The 12301-nt window shown below is 41.7% G+C and overlaps 1 pseudogene; it reads left to right on the top strand.

Moving 5' to 3' along the window:
• The first annotated feature begins 7893 nt into the window (after positions 1–7893).
• Positions 7894–8041, top strand: LOC128576402 (phorbol-12-myristate-13-acetate-induced protein 1-like; annotated as a pseudogene).
• Positions 8042–12301: the final 4260 nt, after the last annotated feature.

The raw sequence follows: 12301 nt of genomic DNA, 5'->3' as shown, positions 1-12301 counted from the left end.
CTTCATTTAGGACTATCTATGCCTATTGCTATCAATATTAATTCCATTGAATTATCATCTAATAACTGCATGCCCATCATGCCTTTACCAGTACAACCTATCTTTTCTGAAGCACCCTGTATTCTCTCCCCTTATAGAGATGACAGTTATGCTATTGATATTGGCATACGCTCTTTGACCAATTGCGCTGACATCATCAATATTACTTATTCCCCGCGTGCTCCCAATGATATGGTATTTGTTTGTGGCAATAACTTGGCATATACCATTCTGCCCACTAATTGGACAGGATTATGTACTATTGCCCTTTTACTACCCGATATAGATATAGTCAATGGAAATGAATCTTTACCTATACCATCCTTTGATTATATATCTGGCCATTCTAGAAGGGCTGTCAAATTTCTCCCTCTCTTGGCCACTCTGGGAATCACTGCTGGCATGGCCACTGGTACTGCCGATATGGGCATTGCTGTACATAAATATACTGAACTATCTCAACTATGGCAGAAGATATACAAGCCCTATCAGGCACAGTTAAAGATCTTCAAGATCATTTAGATTCCTTAGCTGAAGTAGTACTACAGAATAGAAGAGGTTTAGATCTAATGGCTAACCAAGGAGGCATCTGCTTAGCATTACAGGAAAAATGCTGCTTTTATGCAAATAAATCAGGAATTGTTTGAGACAAAATAAAAAAATTACTAGATAATCTAGAGGAAAGAAAAAGAAAAATTATGGACAACCCATTTTGGAGTGGGCTAAACGGCTTTCTGCCTTATCTCCTTCCATCTTTAGGGCCCCTCCTTGGCTTACTAATGTTACTGTTGCTAGGACCTTTTGTTTTTAACAAAGTAATGGCCTTTATAAAACAACAAATTGATGCTATTAAAATGCAGCCCCTCCAGGTTCATTATCACAAACTTACTATGGAAGATGAACGCGTAACCATAACTACTTAGGGGACTGGTTAGTCAAGAACGGGTAATGAAGACCCTCATCTCAGACTTTGCTTATCCTACCAACCTAAGACAGGAGCCCGGTCAGATAGCTACCGTGTATCCCATGATGGGTAAGGAGGATCAGTTGAGATGGTAAAGTGGTCCCAACCTAAGACAGACACAGTCACCCCACCCTCTTGGTCAAGAGCTAGCAAAACTTTAAAAGTAAAATGTACATTTAAAAATATTATAAAAAAGGGGGACCTGTGGAAGGCTGACACCACAGCATCTATTTTGTAGGCCAAGTGCTATTTCCAGTACTAACAGACTCAAGTTTCTATTTCCCTGCAAATGCCAGGCCTAAGTTTCTATTTCCCTGCAAATGCCAGGCCTCTTCTCGTAAATCACGTGAGCGAAACTTGGAAACTTGCCATTGGGAACTTATCTCCGCCACGGCCAGGTTGCTTGGATCCCTGGTGATGCAAACTTCCTCCTTCACCTACCCTTATATACCCTGGAAGAACTTTGCAATAAACGAGACTTGATCAGACTCCTGTCTTGTCTCCACTCTTCGCGCCCCTTGCCCCTTCCCATTCTCACCCCCTCCTCCAGGTATCCCTGTTGACTGACCCGCGGGCCAGGTCAATGTCTGGAAAATTCTCTTTCATAATTTCATGCAGAAGGGCCTCTGTGCCCAGCGAGGGCACTTCATTTGTTTCTGGAACTCCAGTGATTCGGATATTCACCTTCTTTGAATTATCCCAGAGCTCTCAGACAGAATGATCCATTTTTGCTCTCCATTTCTCTTCCTCTTTGAGAGTTTGGGAGCATTCAAAGGCTTTATCTTCAATGTCAGAAATCCTTTCTTCTGCTTGCTCCATTCTGTTGCTGAGGGATTCTACTGTATTTTTTATATCTTTGAGGGCTGCAAATTCTTGCTTCAGTGTGTCTAAGTCTTTGGTGGTTTTGTCTTTAAATTCGTTAAATTCTTGAGACAACTTTTGAATTTCTCCTCGAATTCCTAATTCCACTTTGTTAATCTTGTCTTCAATCCAAATTCTGAATTCAATTTCTGACATCTCATCCAGTTGTTTATGAATGGGATCTTCAATTACATCTGCCATATCTTTCCTTGGGGTGGTTTATCTATTCTGGTTATTTATGTTACCAGAGTTTTTCCGCTGATTCTGCCCCATGGTTGTTTTACTCCCTTTGTTTTTTTCCCCTAGGGCTTTGTCGAGGGCCTGTACAGTGTTGTGGCCCAAGAAACTGGGGCCCTGTCTGGTGTGGTGGGGCTAAGTGGTTCTGTCTTGTTTTCAGCTGGTCTCTGTTCCACCCTAGTGAAACAGATACTCTGGATTGAAGTCTCAGCTTTTGTTTGTATCCTTGTGGTTGCAGCTCACCTCAGCAGGGTTGACGTGTGTTCTTCAACCCTTAGTGCAGCTCAAATCCACCAGGTTATTTGCTGAATTTTTGTCCTTTAACTCTCCTACTGGACAGGAGCCTCTGTGGAAAGCTGGCTTCAGTCAGCCATCTTGTCTCCTCATCCCCCAGAGTGATCTGTTTTTGCCCTCCATTTCTTTTCCTCTTTGAGAGTTTGGGAGCATTCAAAAGCTTTGTCTTCAATGTTAGAAATCCTTTATTCTGTTTGCTCCATTCTGTTACAGAGGGATTCTACTGTGTTTCTCAGATCTTTGAGTGCTGCAACTTCTTGTCTCAATGTGTCAAAATCTTTGGTCATTTGGTCTTTGAATTCATTGAATTCTTGAGAAATCTTTTGGGTCACTGCTTGGAATTCTAATTTGATCCTACTTGGTATCCAGATTCTGAATTCGATTTCTGACATCTCAGCTATTTCTTTGTGCATGGGATCTTGTGCTGGGTCTGCCCCATTGATCCTTGGGGGAGTTGATCTACTCTGCTTATTCATATTGCCAGAGTTTTTCCCTTGATTTCACCTAATGATTCTTTTCACCATTGCTTCTGGCCATCCTCAGAGTTGCGGAGGTGTCTCTCCAAGATTAGACCCTAGCAGGATAACTCTATTGTTGCTGTATCTTTGTAGGGAGTGACCCTGTGTAGTTCCTCTGGGCTGCCCCAGCCAGGGAGTTCTGGGTGTGAAAGCAGCTGTGGAGTATGACACACCCAGATCCAGCAACAGGGCGGGAGATGATGCACACGTTTCTGGAGTGCCTGTCACCCATGACTTTGGCTCAGAGAGCCCAAGGCTCCAGCAGTCTCTGCCTAGGAGAAGGGCTCTGCGCAGAGGCAGGGATGGCTCCAGAGGGCACAGGGCTACCAGAGTCCCTGGCCAGATGAGCGGGCTGGTGAGGAGGCAGGGAGGGTACAGGAGGGAGGACGCAGGGTTGCACGGCTCCCGCAGTTCTTAGTCAGGGCATGAGGTGGCCCGGAGGGTACGGGTTGTGGGTCATGTGTCGCAGTGCAGATTTTATGGAGGCCCGGGTGGGGCCCAGCCCAGGAGTTTGAGGTTGTTATGAGTTGTGATACACACTGCACTCTACCTAGGGCAATAGCCTGAGGCTCCAGTGTGTCAAAACCTTTCTCACTCTGACTTGAGGGTTAAGGCTGTAAGGCTTAACAGTTCAGTTCCCGCCTTTAGGCTGCTCAGTCACTAGGTTACTAGCTCCTGCCCCATCCTTGCTCTGCAACCCTGAGGGCGGAGCTTGCTGGGGCAGTTCTCTCACAATGGCTCCCTGCGGCCCACAGCCAAACACTATCAGCTCTGTCTAGCTCAGCATCTCAGTTGGGGCCCTAGACAATTCCAAAATTCTTTTTACTCCTGCTCAAGCTTTCCCCAAGGCAGTTCAACTGAGTGCCAAGTCCAAAAACACCTAAACAGTTCAGGTAAGTCCTTTCCATTTTGCAGTCTCACTTGTGCTTGTACTTACGGCTGCCTGGCAGGATTAGGTTGATCAAACACATGCAACCGCTTGCCAGTTTTCCACTGTTTTTGTCCTCCTGTTGGGGTACAGAAGTACCTTGCTGACTCCCTGTATCCTCAAATGGATCATTATAGGAAGATCCCACCAGCCAGAGATGCCTGGAGTCTTATCTCCCCACACTCACGGTGCCCAGTTGCAGGGAAGCTATTCCTCGGCCGCCATCTTGCTCTACCACTCAAAAATCTCCAAGTATTATAGTGCAGGAAGAAATGAAGTTGTTCATATCCATCAGGGTTTGTTTTATAAATTGAGGAGCATTCTGGTAGGGTGAATAAATGTTAATCATTGAAGTCTCTTTATGTTGGGTATTTCCCTTGACAAATATGTAGTGACCATCCTTATCTTTCCCTATCTTTGTCAATTTAAAGCCAATTGTATCTTCAAATAAAATTGCAACCCTTGTTTTTTTCTGATTTCCATTTGCCTGATAGATGTGCATCCCTTCACCCTGAGTCTACTTTTATTTTCTAAGGTAAGATGAGATTCTTGTATGTAACAGACATCTGGTCTGAGTATATGTATCCAGTCAGCCAATGGTTTAAATTGTACCTCTAAAGAGAGGTACCTCTAATTGTACCTCACATTAATTGAGAGGGTTGATAGGCATGGTATGTTTTAGGTATCATTTTTTTGAAAGGTCTAGTGGACCTTTTTAATCCTTTCACCATTGTGGAAGTTTCGTTTTGTTCAATAATTTCTGGGTGACTTTACTTTGGTAGTAGAACACTGATCTAGTCATTATGGAAAATGTGTCTGAGAATATCCTGGAGGGCTGAATTAGTTATGGCAAATTTCCTCAACATGTGTATGTCAGTAAAGTATTTGATTTCTCCATCACACAAACGAAACTCAGTTAACTGGACACAGGATCCTGGGCTGAAATTTTTTTTTTTTTTCTTTTTAGGAGATTGAAGGCTGATGACTATCTTCTGTCTTGAATGGTTTCAGTTGAGAGAGCTGCAGTCATTCTGAATTTCTCCCTTTGTAGGTAATGTTTTTATTATGTATGGCTGCTTGTAAAATTTTCTCCTTCATGTTAACTTTGGCAAAGTTAATTACAATGTGTCTAGGAGATGTTTTAATTGGATTGAGTCTTGCCGGGGTTTTGAAACTGTCTGCTATCTGAATTTCTCTTGCCATGCTTGGGAATTTCTCCTCCATTCCACCTTGGAGTAGGGCATCTGTGCCTTTAGGACCATCCTCTTCTCTTTCAGGAATTCCTATCAGACTAATGTTCACTCTTTTGGAGTGATCCTACAACTCTCTCAGGTACCGATCATTTTTGCTCTGCATTTCTTCTCTGCTTCTTTGAGTGTTTGGGAGCATTTAAATGCTTTGTTTTCAAATTCAGAGATCCTTTCTTCTGCCTACTCCTCTCTTTTACTGAGAGATTCTATTGTATTACAAAACTCCTCAAATAACTTTCTCATTTCCTTCAGCTCTGCTATTTCTTTTCTCATTATGTCCAAATCCTTGGAGATTTTGTCTTTGAATTCTTTGATTTCTTGGGACACCTTTTAAACTACTCTTGGAATTTAAATTTTTAACTTTTCTTCCATTTCATTGACCTTATTTGGCCATCCATATTCTGAATTCTATTTCTGACATTTCAGCCATTTGTCTATGAAGGACATCTGTTTTGTCTCCTTTGTCATTCCTTGGGAGACTTGATGTACTCTGATTATTCATGTTCCAAGAGTTCTTCTTCTGGTTCTGCCCCATGGTTATTTTCTGCATTTAGGTTATTTAAAGTGATAGGGTACATTTATATTGGGGGCCCCAGGAAGTAGAGTTAATGTGCCCTAAACCAATGAGCTGGGGCTTGTGACAGTGGGTTTTACCCTACAGTCTTACAAAGGTCCCTTTTAAAGCTGTAGCCTAAGATGCTGAAGACCTGCTTAGTGAAAGAGCATAAGATTGCTGTGACCTTAAATCAGCCACCTCTACCCAATCTTAAGGAGTATAGGCACTAGGCTGGAGTCTCATAGGTGAGAGATACAAGCATCTGTTATGCCCTGCCCCCCATCAACAACAGCTGGTGAAGGAAATTCAGTCCTTTCCCACTTTAAACCAACCAGCATCCCACCTCGAGTGACTCCGGGTGAATGGCCCTGGTTTAGAGTTCTAAACAGATTGACCCAGACAGTACAATCACTGCTCAATAGGGAGAGCTCAAAGGGTTTCCAATGTCCAGATAGTGGATATCCACAGACACTTCCAACCAGCATCCATAGGGCGATGGAGCCTGGTCTCCTCCATAGGACCACCAATTCAGGAAAGATCACTAGCCACAGTCAGGACAAAGGCATCAACACCTCCACCCTTTAAGTCCCAACTGGGCCTCAGTTTACCTGCCCTTGAATGTCCAACCTGGGCACCAGGAGCTGCACCCTTGGAAGTCCAAACCCAGTGCCCCCTGATCCACCCTTATGTGTTGAAAAGGGCTGTCCCTGACTCTGCCCTTGAAATTCCAAATGGGGTGCCGCTGGCTCCACCCTTGGAATTCTAAACTGGGTGTCAGAAGCTCAGCACTTTAAAGTCCAAAGCAGGCACCAGTATCCAGTCATTAAAAGTCCAAACCAGGAGCCTGCAGATCCATCCTTGAACTTCAAAATCTAGTCCCTGCCACTCCACCCTTGACAGTCCAAACTGGTGGCCCCGATTCAGCCCTTGAAATTCCAAACTAGGCGCCAGTGATTCTTCCCTGGGAGGTTCAAACAAGGTGTCAGTATTTCCACCCATTAACGTCCAAACTGGGGGTCTCAATGGCAGTCAGCCTCCTACCCATTATAGTCCCACTCGGATGTCAGTGGCTCCACCCCTGAAAGTCCCAATGAGGGCGAGCTCACCTGCCTGTGGCAGCACTAACCTGACCTCAGAGGCTTCCCCTTGAAAGTCCGAATGGGGGAGGACTTTGCACTGCCCCTCACAGGGCAATGTAGCTGGTGTTTCTCTCTCCCAAAGTCCCTCTCTTCCTGGGCCCCACCCTGTCTCAATTCCAGTCACTGTATACACACTTCTATCCATACAATGCCAGACCTCCTAGGGAATCCAGAACACTCTGGATTCTGCAGGGGAAGATCTCTGGACCACTGGGCAAGGGGGGAAGAGTGTGCTGAAAAGTTCAGTATTGAGGAGAGAGTATTTTTTCAGTTTTATGCTGGGCAGGATGATCCCTAGGCTCCCAGGTGGGACCTTTCTGGGGTAGGATGCCCAGTACTTTGCCACTCTCACCCGTGAGGTAAAATGAGTGTTCTTTTTTCTTCTGCTAGCTTGCAGAGAGCCTGCAGTGAGCCTCCCACTTGAGGGAGAGGGTTTCTCGTCCTTGTGGTTTTGTACCTGGAATTTGTTTACTAGCATCCTCTTTCTTGGAGTGGCAGGTTGACACAGCCAAGATGATGTGTACTTGTCTATCTGCTTTCCTATCTCAGGTTCGCTCCTTCAGTTTCAGAGGCCAAATCTGTCCAGAATCTCTTTTTCTGGTCAGCAGCCTCTGGCTAAAGTTGCCTCTCATCAGCCATCTTCTTCCTTCTCCCCGTCTGCACTTCTTGTATCTGAGTATTGATATCTATTCCAAGATTATATTTTTTCCTTGAAATATACTTTCTAGCTCTTCTTTTTATGAAATATCTGTTATGTGAAGTGTGGGTTTATTGAGAGTGTCTGATGTTTCTAGAGGCTTTCTTGATCTTTTTTTTTCTTTTGTTTTGCTCCCATGATGGATAATTTCAAATGTTCAGTCTTCCGGGTCACTGATTACTTTTTCTATCTGCTTGGTTCTGTTGTTAAAGCTTTCTAGACCTCAGAGGTTCCCAGCATGACTGTGCCCACTTGGCAGCTTCCTTCTTGCTTCTTGTTTTTCCCATTCTGCCACTCGGTCCTGCCCGGTTGCCTGCGCACACTTCGCATCCTGCAGATGCCCAAGGTGCACGGACTTGGAGACCGAGACCCCCGGATGCGCAGCAGAGTTTGTGGCGGCACTTGCTGAGATGGCCGGGAAGAAGGCGGGTAAGAACGCGCAGCCGAGCCCTGAGCTAAGAGGAGTGTGCTGCTCAGCTCAGGAGACTGGGAGACAAACAGAATTTCCGGCAGAAAATTCTGAATCTGATAACCAAATTCTGCTGCTCAGGAACCTGACTGCAACAAAAACTTGTGCATAAGGGGACTCCTTTGAAAGGGAAATTTTCCACAATAGGTGCAAGTGGTACAAATTTCATAAATTCGAAGAGAAGTCTCATTGCATGTAATTGAGAGGAGTGAGAAGGAGCATTCACTCGCTTGTGGCTCAGTCGGTAGGGCGCCGCCCCCATATACCGAGGGTGGTGGGTTCAAACCCGGCCCTGGCCAAACTGCAACCAAAAAATAGCTGGGCGTTGTGGTGGGCCCCTGTAGTCCCAGCTACTCGGGAGGCTGAGGCAAGAGAATCGCTTAAGCCCAGGAGTTGGAGGTTGCTGTGAGCTGTGTGATGCCATGGCACTCTACCGAGGGCAATAAAGTGAAACTCTGTCTCTACAAAAAAAAAAAAAAAAAAAGTGAAGATGGAATATCTCAAGAATTTCGGGGGAGGGGTTCATACGTCATTTTTAGGGAGGTGAGAACATTGTAAAACTACTTTATTTGAAAACAACACTTTTTTTTTAGTTAAAGAATTATTCTGTTATTTTTGCTGAAGGTCATTGCCCAGCCTGGTATAAAAGGAGTTGAAAATAAGGTTAAGGCTGAAAGAAACAGTTCAGTGTTGTTTTTCTTTTCTTTTTTTTTTTTTTTGTTTGTTTGTTTGCTTTTCAGTGCTGAGTCCAGAGCACTGTATACTATTTGGTTTATATATATATATATATATGTTGTCTTGTTAAAAGGACAAATTTCATTCTGAGAATGCTGAATGTTATATTGAATGTTGATTGCATGGGTCACTACATAATGTAAAATAAGTTAATTTGTTTGTTCTGATTCAAATTGTATTGCTTCTGTTCAGATGAGTTTTATTAAGTGTGTTCCATGGGGTTAACTGGAAAGTGTGGAAAACTGGAAAATAACTTCGAAAAAATTGGGTTTTATAGGAGGATTACTTGGTGCCAGTTAAAAGTCTTGCACATGGAACATAAAATGAGAAAAGAGGATTTGGTATAACTAGGGAAAATGAGAAAATACAACTTGACTTTTGAACTGCAGTTCTGTTTAACTGCAGTTAAAATTTATTAAGACCAATAAACATTCTAAATATTTTCCTGAAAATTAAAATACTAATCAGTGTGTATCCTATCAAAAGTGATCTTTTAAAAGAAATAAATAATTTCATAATTAGAATACACTTTGATTAAAAAAGGGATAGACATTTCTTATTCACAATGAAAATCCCAAATAGACATACACGAAAATAATGGCATGATTTAATTTCAGCAGAAGTAACTATTTATTTCATCTACTTATAATCAAAATATTTTTGTTTCATTTGAAGATGTGTGTTAAAGTTCCATTTTTGAGTTATGAGACAAGGATTTTATAACTACTTGAATTTTTAGAGTAAAAATAATATAGGGTATAGTCACTTTCTTTTAAAAAAAATTACCTCACATTTGTTTTTCTCAGTATTACTTAAGGCTGTTTATTTAGTTGGAAAGATATTTTTTTCTGTCAAGAGGTAGATATTTTGCCATATGGTTTTTTTTTTTGCTGAAGGTCATTGCCCAGCCTGGTATAAAAGGAGTTGAAAATAAGGTTAAGGCTGAAAGAAACAGTTCAGTGTTGGTTTTACCATATGGGTATTTATGGTCTATATTTAAATGTATGTACACATGTGAAAATGGGTATGTTGTCACTATAAAACTCTTAAAAGTTATTGCCATTCAAAAAAAAAGCTTTCTACTGAGTTTTTATTTCAGTAATTGTACTCTTCATTCTTGGGTTTTTTTGGGGGTGGTATATTTTCTATTTCTTTGTCAATCTTCTTGAATTTTTTTGTTATTGTTTTCTAAATTTTATTAAATTACATATTCTTATATTCCTGCAGTTCACTGTATTTCTTCTGAGTATTATTCATTTCAAATGACTCAAAAAGAATTCAGAAATATTACTCAAAATGATCGCCATATCATTGGAATTTGTATGGGAGATTTATTAGTTTCTTTCAGAGGTCTTATGAAGCTCTGATGTTTTGTAATCCTTGAATCTTTACACTGTTATCTTAACCTTGAAGGAAAGATCCCTCGTATGTGGCTTTTACTTGTGTTCTTTAAAAAAAAAAAAAATAGAGTTTAGGGCGGTGCCTGTGGCTCAAATGAGTAGGGAGCTGGCCCCATATGCTGGAGGTGACAGGTTCAAACCCAGCCCTGGCCAAAAACTGTACACACACACACACAAATAGAGTTTATGTGGCTTGTGATTCTGGAAGAGGCAACTGCTGATGATACCAATGTCCTCATGAAACCAATGTCCTGATGAAGTTTTTCTGTTTTCTTGTACAATGTTTGAGGCATAAAGTCTTACATTTATCTCTTTAATCCATCTTGACTTTGTTTTTGTGTATTGTGAGAGATGGTGATCTAGTTCTTCTCTTTTGCATATGCTTTTCCATGATTCCCTGCATGATTTATTGAATAGGGAGTCCTTTCCTCAGTATATTTTATTGTATGCTCTGTGAAGGACCACTTGACTTCAGGGGTATGCCTTTATTTCTGAGTTCTCTAGTCTGTTTATTTATGTGTCTCATTTTATACCAGTTTTGCTACTCTTTTTGTTACTATCTTCTTTCAGTATGATCTGAAACTGGGTAATATTATTCCTCCAGATATTTTTTCCCTCTGATTGCTTTAGCTATTTGGAACCCTTTTGATTTCACATAAAATGTAGGAGGTTTTTTTAATTTAATTTTTAATTAAATCATAACTGTATGCATTTCTGGGGTATAATGTTATATTTGCTATACATTGGAATGGAATGTATGGAATACTTAAATCAAATATGAAATACTTAAATCAAATTGATTAACACAACCATTACCTCACTTACTTATTTTTTTGTGGTAAGACATTCATTATTTACTCTTAATTGTTTTGAAATGTACCCTTGCATTGTGCACACTAGGCAAGATCCCCACAAATATCCTCCCTCTTCCTTATTCTCTCCCTCCTCCCTCCCCTGTGCTCTCCCTCCTCTCCCTTTTTTCATGCTGGACTGTATTTGTGTTTTATCATTCGTATGAATGTTTAGGTGATTATATGTTGGTTTAATAATAGTATTGAGTACATTGGATACTTTTTTCCATTCTTGAGATACTTTTCTAAGAAGAATATGTTCCAACTCCATCCAGGTAAACATACAAAATGTAAAGTCTCCATCTTTTTATGGCTGAATAGTATTCCAAGGTATACTTATACCACAACTTGTTAATCCATTTATGCATTGATGGGTATTTGGGCTACTTCCATGGCTTAGCAATTATAAATTGGGATGCAGTAAACATTCTGGTACAAATGTCTTTGTTGTATAATGATGGGTTCATCTGGGTAGAAACCTAGTAATGGAATTTCAGGATCAAATGGTAGGTCAACTTTTAGTCCTTTCTGGAAGGACCATCTGGTGACAATGCTGGGTAGACAGAACTTGTATGGGTTCTGTAATTGGCTGGGCTAGTACCTGTGCTCTGATTTTGGATAGGGATGATTGCCAGGCTTTGCTGTACAATAAAATAGCTTGCTAGGCTCTGCTGTCAGAGTGCTGTGCTGGCTTCTAGTCAAGTTAGTCACAGAATATTTTCCCTGGCTTGGAAATTTTGCTATTTAAAATCTGCCAATGGGCAGATCTGCAGGCTTGGTTCTAAGGTTAAGTGGAGTTGCTGCTCAAGATATGTGGGACCAAAGTCTAGGTTTTTAGAAATGTGTGATTGGCGCCTGTGGCTCAAAGGAGTAGGGCACTGGCCCCATATGCCGGAGGTGGTGGGTTCAAACCCAGCCCTGGCCAAAAACTGCAAAAAAAAAAATAGAAAAAAAGAAATGTGTGATTAAGAGATTGTTTCCCTGCCAGGGTAGAACTATGGGGTTGCCTTATGGCTCAGTTTAGTGATAGTTTGACCTTTTAGGTCAAGTTAGTCTATCCTCAGTACTTCTACAAAACATGTCCATGACTGTGTGGGGTTCTTGTTTGGGCTTTTTGACTGAGTGAAGCCCCCACTTTAAGTAGGTCTAGCTTACATTCCTCTGGAATGGTTAGAGGCAGTCATTTCTCTTCCTGGGCAGGGTTATTATGGTTGGTTCTGAGGCTGAGAATGAGCCTAGCCATCTAGGATCTCAAGTTAGGTTAAACTTCCCACTGTGCTCCTGAAGGCAACCAGCTCACATTTGCCTATGTGTTATGAAGTTGGTTTTGTCTCCATATAGGTTCTACTGCTGGCAGGAAACT

This window comes from Nycticebus coucang, chromosome 24 (genome assembly GCF_027406575.1).
Source record: "Nycticebus coucang isolate mNycCou1 chromosome 24, mNycCou1.pri, whole genome shotgun sequence".
Lineage (NCBI taxonomy): Eukaryota > Metazoa > Chordata > Mammalia > Primates > Lorisidae > Nycticebus > Nycticebus coucang.
The sequence above is the reverse complement of the archived record's forward strand: the minus strand, read 5'-3'. Positions and strand labels throughout refer to the sequence as shown.